Genomic DNA, 10,361 nt, shown 5'->3' on the forward strand with positions numbered 1-10,361 from the left:
TTTTGCTCTCCTGATTTCCCTCTTAAGTATACTCCTATTTCCTTTATACTCTTCTAAGGATTCACTCGATCTATCCTGTCTATACCTGACATATTCTTCCTTCTTTTTCTTAACCAAATCCTCAATTTCTTTAGTCATCCAGCATTCCCTATACCTACCAGCCTTCCCTTTCACCCTGACAGGAATATACTTTCTCTGGATTCTTGTTATCTCATTTCTGAATACTTCCCATTTTCCAGCCGTCCCTTTACCTGCGAACATCTGTTCCCTGGTGGGGTCTACCACAAAGCTTTTTCAAAAATAAACGTGTAGATAGTCCAAAAATTTCCTTTCTTGAGATCCGCTACCAACCTGATTTAACTAATCCACCTGCATACTGACCAAAAACAGTACACAAAAGAGCAGGCTCTTCAGCCCACCAACACTGAGCCAATGCATGATGCCTTTCTAAACTAAAAACCTTTTGTCTCTGCAAAGTTCATAGCCCTCTATTCCCTTCCTCTCTCTATATATATTTGGCAAACTGCCTCTTAAATGTTACCATTGTATCCACCTCTCCCACCTTCTAGCAGTGCATTCCAGCAGTTACCATCTTTGGCATAAATAACGTATCTCTTATTCTCCTTTAAACTTACTCCTGTTTTCCTTAACTAATGCCCCCTCACAATTGACATTTATACTCTGGGAAAGAGACTCCAACTATCCACCTTATCCATGCCTGTCATAATTTTGTGCACTTGGTGTCATAGAGTCATACAGCAATACATCATGGAAACAGGCCTTTCAACCCAAAATGGCCCAAGCTGACCACGGTGCCCACTCAGCTAGGTCCAATTGCCCACATTTGATCCATATCCCTCTAAACCCTTCCCATCCATGTACCTATCCAAATATTTTTAAAATGTTGTTATTGCACCTACCTCAACAACTTTCTCTGGCAGCCTATTCCATATACGCATCAGTGTCTGCGTGAAGAAGTTGCCACTCAGGTCCTTCTTAAATCTTTCCCCTCTCACCTTAAACCTACACCCTCTAGTTTTCAGTTCCCCCATCCCTATATGCATTCATCCTATCTATGCCCCTCATGATTTTATATATCTCAATAAGGTCAACCCTCATTCTCTTACATTCCAAGGAATAAAGTCCTATCCTGGCCAACCTCTCCCTCCAACTCAGGCCTTCTAGTCCTAGCAACATTCTCGTAAATGATTTTTGAGAAGATGTGTTGCTCAGGTTGATGATAAGTATGTAAGTTAACTCGTTGACCTTGAAGGTTTGATTTCAGACGTTTCATCACCATACTAGGTAACATAATCAATGAGAGTCTCCAGTGACGTGCTGGTGGTATATCCCGCCTCACTATTAATAGGTCTTGGTTTCTTAAGTTGGGTGATGTCATTTCTGTTTTTTTTCAAGGGAAGGTAGATAGGATCTAAATCGATGTATTTATTGGTGGAGTCCTGGTTAGAGTGCAATGCCTCTAAGAATTCTCATGCGTGTCTTTGCTTCACCTGTCCTAGGATGTCTGTATTGTCCCAATCAAAGTAGTGTCCTTATTTATCTGTATGTATAGAAACTAGTGATAGTGGATCATGTCTTTTGGTGGCCAGTTGCTGTTCATGTATCCTGGTGGCAAGTTTCCTACTAGTTTGTCTGATGTAGTGTTTTTTTTAAACAGTTCTTGCATGGTATCTTGTAAATGCCATTAGTTTTGCTGGTAGTATCTAAATTTACAAAAGAGGAGGAGAACAACAACAGACTCCCATTCCCAGACATGACAGTTGAATGTACAGTTAATGGAGAGCTTCAAACTAGTGTCTACAGAAAATAACAAACACAGACCAAATACTTAACTTCAGAAGCAATCATCCTAACACCCACAAATAGAGCTGCTTCAAGACGTTATTTCAATGAGCGACATTATACTGCAGAATCCAAGAACTACAAAAAGCTGAAAAAAAAATAATGTTTTCAAGAAAAACGGGTACCCAATAAACAGAATCCATTGATTCCTCAGAAACAAACCCAAACAAGCAGACACAACGCAACCAAAAACTATAGCCACATTACCTTACATCAAAAACATATTAGAAATGACTTCCAGACATCTCAGACCTCTTGGCATCATGGTAGCCCACAAACCTACCAACACATTTAATCAGTGACTAATGAACCTAAAGGATCCATTCGATACTTTAGTTTATTTACAAGATACCATGCAAGAACTGTAAAAAACACGATTTCGGACAAACTAGTAGGAAACTTACCACCAGGATACATGTCTACCAACTGGCCACCAAAAGACATGACCCACTATCACTATCCTCTCCAACAACTTGATTACCACTGATGTCAGGCTCACTGGCCTATAGTTTCCTAGCTTGTCTTTGCTACCTTTCTGAAACAACGGAACAACATTAACTATAAGCTTTTTTCCAGGGTGAAGGATTCAATAATGAGAGGTCACACTTTCAAGGTGAGAGGTGAAAAGTTTAAGGGGGATACATGCGGCAAGTATGTTACACAGAGAGTGGTGGGTGTCTGGAACACGTTGCCAGCAGAGGTGGTAGAGGCAAGCGTGGTAGATTCATTTAAGATGCATCTGGACAGATGCATGAGTAGGCAGGGAGCATAAGGATACAGATGCTTAGGAATTGGGCGCCAGGTTTAGACAGTAGATTTGGATTGGCTCAGGCTTGGAAGGCCGAAGGGCCTGTTCCTGGGCTGTAAATGTTTTTTGTTCTTTGTTCTTTGTTTGTTCTCACCTTCCAGTCTTCCCGAACTTCACCGATAGCTAAAGTTGAAGCAAAAATCTCTGCAATTTCATCCCTAGCCTTCCACAATGTCCGAGCATGGACTTGATCAGGCCAGTGGGATTTATCCACCTTAGTGCTCTTTCAGGCTGCAAACAACTCCTCTCTGGTAATGTGTGTATGGTCTAAAACATCCACACTTGTTTCCCTTATTTCCCTAGCATCCAAGACTCTCTCCTCAGTAAACACTGAAAAGAAATATTAATTAAAAATCTCCCCATCTCCTGTGGCTCCACAGATAGACGGCCATGTTGATCTTTAACAGGACCTATTCTCTCCCTCGTCACCCTTTTACTATTAATATATCTGTAGAGCTTCTTGGGATTATATTTAACATTATAACAAGACCATAAGACCATAAGATATCTGCCAGATCCATCTCATACCCTCTTTTTGCCCTTCTGATTTCCCTTTTAATTGTGCTCCTACACTTTTTAATAGTCATCCAGGAATTCACTTGAGCCCAATAGTTTAAACCCAATGCATGTCTTCTTTCTCTTCCTGACCAGAGCCTCAATATTCCTCATCAGCCAGGCATGCCTCAACCTGCCAGCTTTTCCATTCACTCTAATAGGGACATACTGTCCCTGGACTCCTGATATCACACTGCTAAAAGTCTCCCATTTGCCAATCATTCCCTTTCCTCCAAACAGATTCACCCAATCAACCTCTGCTAGATCCTGCCTAATGGCCCCAAAATTAGCCCTACTCCAATTTAGTACCTTAACCTGATGACCTCTCCTATCTTTTTTCTATAACTGTTAAAACTAAGAGAGTTATGGTCACTGCACCCAAAGTGCTCTCCGATTGACACTTCAGTCACTTGCTTGACCTTTTTTCCTAAGAGGAGATCCAATGTTAAGATTAGATTAGATGAGACTCCCTACAGTATGGAATCAGGCCCTTTGGCCCAACAAATCCACACTGACCCTCCGAAGAGTAACCCACCCAGACCCATTCCTCTACATTTACCCCTGACAAATGTACCTAATATTATGGGCAATTTAGCATGGCCAATTCACCTGATCTGCACATCTTTTGGATTGTGGGAGGAAACCGGAGCACCCGAAGGAAACCACGCAGACACGGGGAGAATATGCAAATTACACACAGTCGCCTAAGGTGGGAATCGAACCCGCGTTCCTGGTGCTGTGAGGCAGCAGTGTTGACCACTGAGCCACCCCAAAATGTTGCACCTTCCCGAGTAGGGCCCTCTACATATTGATTTAGGAAACTTTCTTGGACACATTTGACAAATTCAACTAGATCCGGACCTTTTACACTCTGGGTGACCCAGTCAATACAGGGGAAATTAAAATCTCCAATCAATACTACTCTGTTAAGAGACAGGTATCTGCAATTTCTCTACACATCTGCTCCCCTAATACTCGCTGACTATTTGGGGATCTACAATACAATCCCAACATAGTGACCATCCTTTCTTGTGTCTAAGTTCTAACCAGTTGGCCTCATTTGATGAGCCCTTAAGAATATCCTCTCTAAGCACTTGTTGTTATGTGCTCCCTTATCCTCCCCCTCCTTGCTTACTTGTACTTCTATCATGCCTGCAGCTTTTGTATCTTGGAACACTGAGCTGCCAGTCCTGTCCTTCTCTCAGCCATGTTTCTGTTATGGCTATATTATCTCAGTCCCCTGAGACAATCCATGCTCTGAGCTCAGCTACCTTACCAGTCAGGCCTCATGCATCGAAATGAATGCACTTTAAACCAGAATCTTTTCCCTCCTTTTACTGTGCCCCAGCTATCCTGAATAGTAAACTTGCTTTCGGTGGCTAATGCATTCTCCCCAACTTCTCAATGGCCCTTCTCTTATTCAGAGTCCCACCCTCCTGCCAAACTAGTTTAAACCCTCCTGGGTAACACTAGCAAATCTTCCCACAAGGATATTGGTCCCCCTCTGGTTCAAATACAACCTGTTCCTCTTGTACAGGTTACCTCTACCCCAGAAGAGATCCCAATGATCCAAAAACTGAAAACCCTGCCTCCTACACCAGCTCCTTAGCCATGCATTCATCTGGCCTCTCTTTCTATTTCTATCCTCACTAGCGCGTGACTCTGGGAGTAATCCGATGATCACTACCCTTGAGGTCCTGCTTTTTAACTTCTTACCTAACTCCTATATTCAATTCACAGGACCCCATCCCTTTATCTCCCTATATCATTTATACTGATGAGCACAATTATCTCTGCTTGATCGCCCTTCAGAATGTTCTGCAACTGCTCAGAGACATCCTTGACTCTGGCACCCAGAAGGCAACACACCATCCTGAGGTCTTCTTGTGGCCACAGAATCTCCTATCTGTCCTCCTCACAAGTGAATCTCCTATCAGTATCGCCCTGTCCAACTACACCCTTTCCCTCTGAGTCTCAATGCTGGTCAATGATGCTCTGATTTCCCCATTCCCCTACATTTAACCCTTCACCTAACACTACAGGCAATTTAGCATGGCCAACTCACCTAACCAGCAAATTTTTGGACTGTGGGAGGAAACTGGAGCACCCGGAGGAAACCCAGGGAGAATGTGCAAACTTCACACAGTCAGTCGCCTGAGGCGGCAACATTGTCATTGTTCCTTCCCCCTTCATCTATACATCCAATCCTGCAAAACACCTGATCACTAATGGACACCCTATGGACAGTCCTAGGATCCCAATGATCTCATGATGTTTATCAGACATTGTAATCATCAGGCCTTGGGATCTTACACTGTATCTTATTAATTCTCATTCCAAAGCTAATGGTTATATCCCTTTGGACATTTCCCAGACTCTCTTATCTCTAAGGACTGCTTGAATTCTGTTATTCATTTTATTCTTTGCTATCCCTATCAAGTTCTGTTACTCATCTTATATTTCCTGCTGTCCTAATCACAGAATCAAAAGCGTTAACTCTTACTGTAAATTGCTATAAGATTCCTAATATTAATTCCACTATAAAGTTGGTTACATATAGAGTTTTATGTTTATACCTACGGTTAGCATTCTTTAGCTAATGAGTTGTGAGCAGTTTTGGTCCCATGAGACCTTGAAGGCTTAGTTAGACACCCTTCTTTATCTTGCAGGTGCATTATAACTCATTCTAGTCAGACATTGTCTTCTGGGATATAATTTACTGCCCCTACTCTGACTAATTCTTTTTACCTAATAAAACAACATCTTTCTCATTGATAAGACTAAAACTCAATCACTTCAAAGCTCAGTGAATTTGTCTGATCTCTGAGATTTTTACAAGTCATAATCCCACCCTTATCATCTATTTCTATTATTGTGGAATCCTATTTTTCTCTTTAATGCTTGTTACAAATTTCAGGCTGCCTGCTCTTAGATATTTCTTGTCAAACTGTCTCCTACAGACTTCTGCAGCTGCTGTTTGTGCAGAATTCCCTGTATACTAATTTGTAAGATTCTTTGTTCAAAGTAGATCCTGTAATGTGAGATAACTCCGCCTCAAAGTTACCACTGTTCTAACTTATGACCTCATTTAAATGCTAGAGCAGGCATGCTAATTCTGTTACTGCAGCCATATTTAGGCCAGTGGCAGGCACTGTAGTGGCCATATTTATGCCACTCTGATCAGGGGCTACCTCAATACTAGCCTCCATTGGTCAAAGCATGAATTATAAAAATTGGCAAATCATGTTACAGCTGTGTAGATGTTTAGCTTTGGAATATGGTTTACAGTTCTGGTCACCACACTAACCAGAAGGATGTGGAAGCTTTGCAAGGGTACAGAAAGATTTATCAGAATGTTGACTAGTTTGGAGGGTATTAATTCTGAGGACAGATTGAACAAACTTGATTTGTTTTCACTTGAATGTTGAATAATGAGGGGCAATCTGGTAGAGCAGTTGTTAAGAGAGTGGGCCAGTGTTCGAGTGGAAGTGCTGAGGCCTTTGCTTGAGGAGGCTGTGCAGGCATACAGGTAAGAGCTCTTTAACTCTACATTCTTTCTGTCTAGACTGAAGGCAGTGGGGATGGCAGTTAGGGTCGTGACATGCTCCTTTTGCAGCATGTGGGAGATCAGTGAGACTTCCAGTGTCCCTGGTAGCCATCCTTGTGAGAAGTGCTTCTGGCTGCATCTCCTGACAGACCGCATTAGGGAACTGGAGCTGGAGCTGGATGCACTCAAGATCATGCAGGGTGTACAGAATATCATTGATAAGAGCTACAGTGAAGTGGTCACTCCTAAGGTGCAGGCTACAGGTAGCTGGGTGACCACCAGAAGAGGAAAGTGGAGGGAGGGCATCCAGTGCAGGGTTCCTCTATGGCCATTCACCTCAATAACAGATACACCTCTTTGGATACGGTTGAGGGGTGGGGGGATGACCTTTTAGGGGCTAGCAGCAGCAATCAGGTCACAGTGGCCACCTACATTCTCCTCCAATTCGATTTACATGTATTATAAACAATAGGGATCCCAGCACCGATCCTTACACAACACTAATGGTCATAGATCTGCAGTCAGAAAAACACCCTTCCAACTCTGTCTTCTAATACTAAGCCAGTTCTGTATCCACCTTACCAATCCACCCAAGACCCAATGTGACTTCAACTTCCCATTATTATTGTAATAATGCCTTTCTTACATGCCTTTTCTATCAAGAGTGTGGTGCTGGAAAAGCACAGCAGGTCTGGTCAGCATCCTGCTGTGCTTTTCCAGCACCACACTCTCAAATCTGATCTCCAACATCTGCAGTCCTCACTTTTTCCTATGCCTTTTCTATTTCCTGATTTATTTTCTTCCCACTTCTGTAATGTAAAAGAAACAAAAACAAGAAGGCATAGGTTTCAAATAATGTGCAAAAAAACTTTTTCACACAGATAGAAATTTGAGGGTGCATACATGAGGATCAGTGGCCGGCACAACATCGTGGGTGAAGGGCCTGTTCTGTGCTGTACTGTTCTATGTTCTATGTTCTTCTATAGTTGTTAATGTATGAAATGCACTGCCTGGAAATATAGTGCAGTAGGTTAAATTGAGGCACTGAAAAGGGGATTGGATTTTTTTTGGCTAGAAATGGTGTGTCGGAATATGGGGAACAGGGAGGAGATTGGCATGAGATAAGATAGTCAGACTAGATAATAGAGTCGGTGCAGAGATGGTGGGCCAATGGCCTCCTTCTGCACCATGATAACCCTGTGATTCTGTTATTTGTCATTCTTACCTGGCTATCTACATGTGACTCCAGACCCACAGCAATATGGTTGACTCTCAACTGCCCTCTGAAATGGCCTAGCAAGCCATTCAGTTCAAGTATTTTTAGGGATGGTCAGAAGTGCTGGCCCAGCTGATGCCCATATCCCATCAATAAATTAAATTAAGCAAAATATGAAGACAATACTCCCCCACAACTGCTATGTCGCCTTTGTTAGAAACTCTAATAATTTTTTGTTTAATGCACTGTCCAATGCATGACTACTGTTGGAGAAAAATAAACTACTCTGACCAGTGTTTTTTGACCCTTGCTATTCTTAATTTCTATTCATACTAACTCTGCTTCCTGATTTTGAGAGACAATATCCTTTTCCGCTAATCTCCTAAATGAATCCTTAATTATCAGGCAACGCAACCTCTTTTTCTATTCTTTTTGAGTCATTTTTGAAATGTTATGTACACTGAAATATTTGTTTCCCATCCTTGATCACTTTGTAGTTATATCTTTGTGACAGTAATTAGATTTAAACCACATATGTCTCTTTTTGCCATTGGTTCATCTGTCTTATTACAGATTGCCTGTAAATTCAGATAAAGCAATTTCAATTTTATTTTTCACAACTATCCTCTGCATGGATCAAACTCTCTGATGCACTACTTGAATTAAACTCTCTGCTGCTTCTGGTCCCATCAACTTGTATTAGCCACATTGATAGGCATCACTATTACCTCAACGTTTCTGTTTGGGTTTCTACACATTTTTTCACCTGAATCCTTCCTTATCCTTGTAGTTCAAGTGCATTCCCCCTATTCTGATCATAGTAATCAATGTAATATTATGTTTTGGCATTCAGTTCCCTTTCTGTCACACTCTGATTATTTATATTGCATCCCCATATTAATACCTTGTATTTTGACTTTGACTTGCATTTTGGTAGAAGAAATATGAGAGACCAATACAGGCTCAAAAAGCACAACATTTGGGGGGAGTACAGGAGTAGAGGAACTTTGGGGTTCAAGTACATAATTTTCTGAAGGTGGCCACACAAGCTGAAACAGCTATTAAGACAATTTATCAATTCCTTGAGTTTATAAGTAGAGGCACAGAGTAAAGAAGCAGGGAGATGATGCTTCACCTCTGCAAGTTATTGGTCAGACCACAGTTACAGTATTGTGTACAATTCTAAGCACTTTATTTAGGATTGGGTGTAGAAGTCCAGTAAAAAGTGCAAAGGAGATTTACTAGAATGATATGAAGAATGAGGAATTTTTGATACGAGCAAAGATTAGAGAAATTAGACTTCCCAAAGAATTAGTCTGGTTACTCTGCCTAGTTAAGTTAAATCAAAGTTCTGATAATATGGAAATATCTGTACATAAATCTGGTTTTATGAACATCTGTCGATATGCCTGAGGGTAAGGAGGGTGTTTTTTATATGTTACTGTTGTTATAAAATGTTATATTGCGGTCTCATGTACATTTGCTTGTTTTCAGTGAAGAATAATGAATAGGGTGTCAATTTGCTCACTGAGCTGTAGGCTTGATATCCAAATGTTTCATTACCTGGCTAGGTAACATCATCAGCGGCGACCTCCAAGTGAAGCGAAGCTAGTGTCTCCTGCTTTCTATTTAGATATTTGTCCTGGATGGGGTTCCTGGGGTTTGTGGTGATGTCATTTCCTGTTCGTTTTCTGAGGGGTTGATAGATGGTATCTAGATCTATGTGTTTGTTTATGGTGTGGTGGTTGGAGGGCCAGACCTCTAGGAATTCTCTGGCATGTCTTTGCTTAGCCTGTCCCTAGATAGATATGTTGTCCCAGTCGTATTGGTGGTTTTTTTCATCCGTGTGTAGGGCTACGAGGGAGAGAGAGTCGTGTTTTTTTTGGCTAGCTGGTGTTCATGTATCCTGGTGGCTAACTTTCTTCCTGTTTGTCCTACGTAGAGTTTGTGGCAGTCCTTGCATGGAATTTTGTAGATGACGTTGGTTTTGTCCATGGGTTGTACTGGGTCTTTTAAGTTTGTTAGTTTTCTGTCATCACAAAATGAAACAAGATGGAAGAGACATTTAACATCATCAACAACACCCTCACAGGCATAAAGTTCACCAAGGAGGAAGAAACCGACAACAAACTCGCATTCCTGGACGTCACAGTTGAAAGAAAGGACAACGGAGAACTACAAACTTGCATATACAGAAAACCGACAGACACTGACCAAATACTTAACTACACCAGCAACCATCCCAACACACACAAACAAAGCTGTATCAGAACACTATTCCAACGAGCCACCACACACTGCAGCACAGACGAACTTCGGAAAACAGAGGAGAACCACCTATACAACGTATTCAAGAAGAACGGATACTCAAA

The 10,361-nt window shown here is 41.6% G+C and overlaps 1 protein-coding gene across 3 annotated transcripts in view; it reads right to left on the minus strand.

Moving 5' to 3' along the window:
- LOC122561888 (integrin alpha-E-like) overlaps positions 1 to 10,361 on the minus strand; it is a 354,449-nt gene that overhangs the window by 122,878 nt on the left and 221,210 nt on the right. The window lies entirely within an intron of this gene.

The sequence above is a fragment of the Chiloscyllium plagiosum genome, chromosome 23 (genome assembly GCF_004010195.1).
Source record: "Chiloscyllium plagiosum isolate BGI_BamShark_2017 chromosome 23, ASM401019v2, whole genome shotgun sequence".
Lineage (NCBI taxonomy): Eukaryota > Metazoa > Chordata > Chondrichthyes > Orectolobiformes > Hemiscylliidae > Chiloscyllium > Chiloscyllium plagiosum.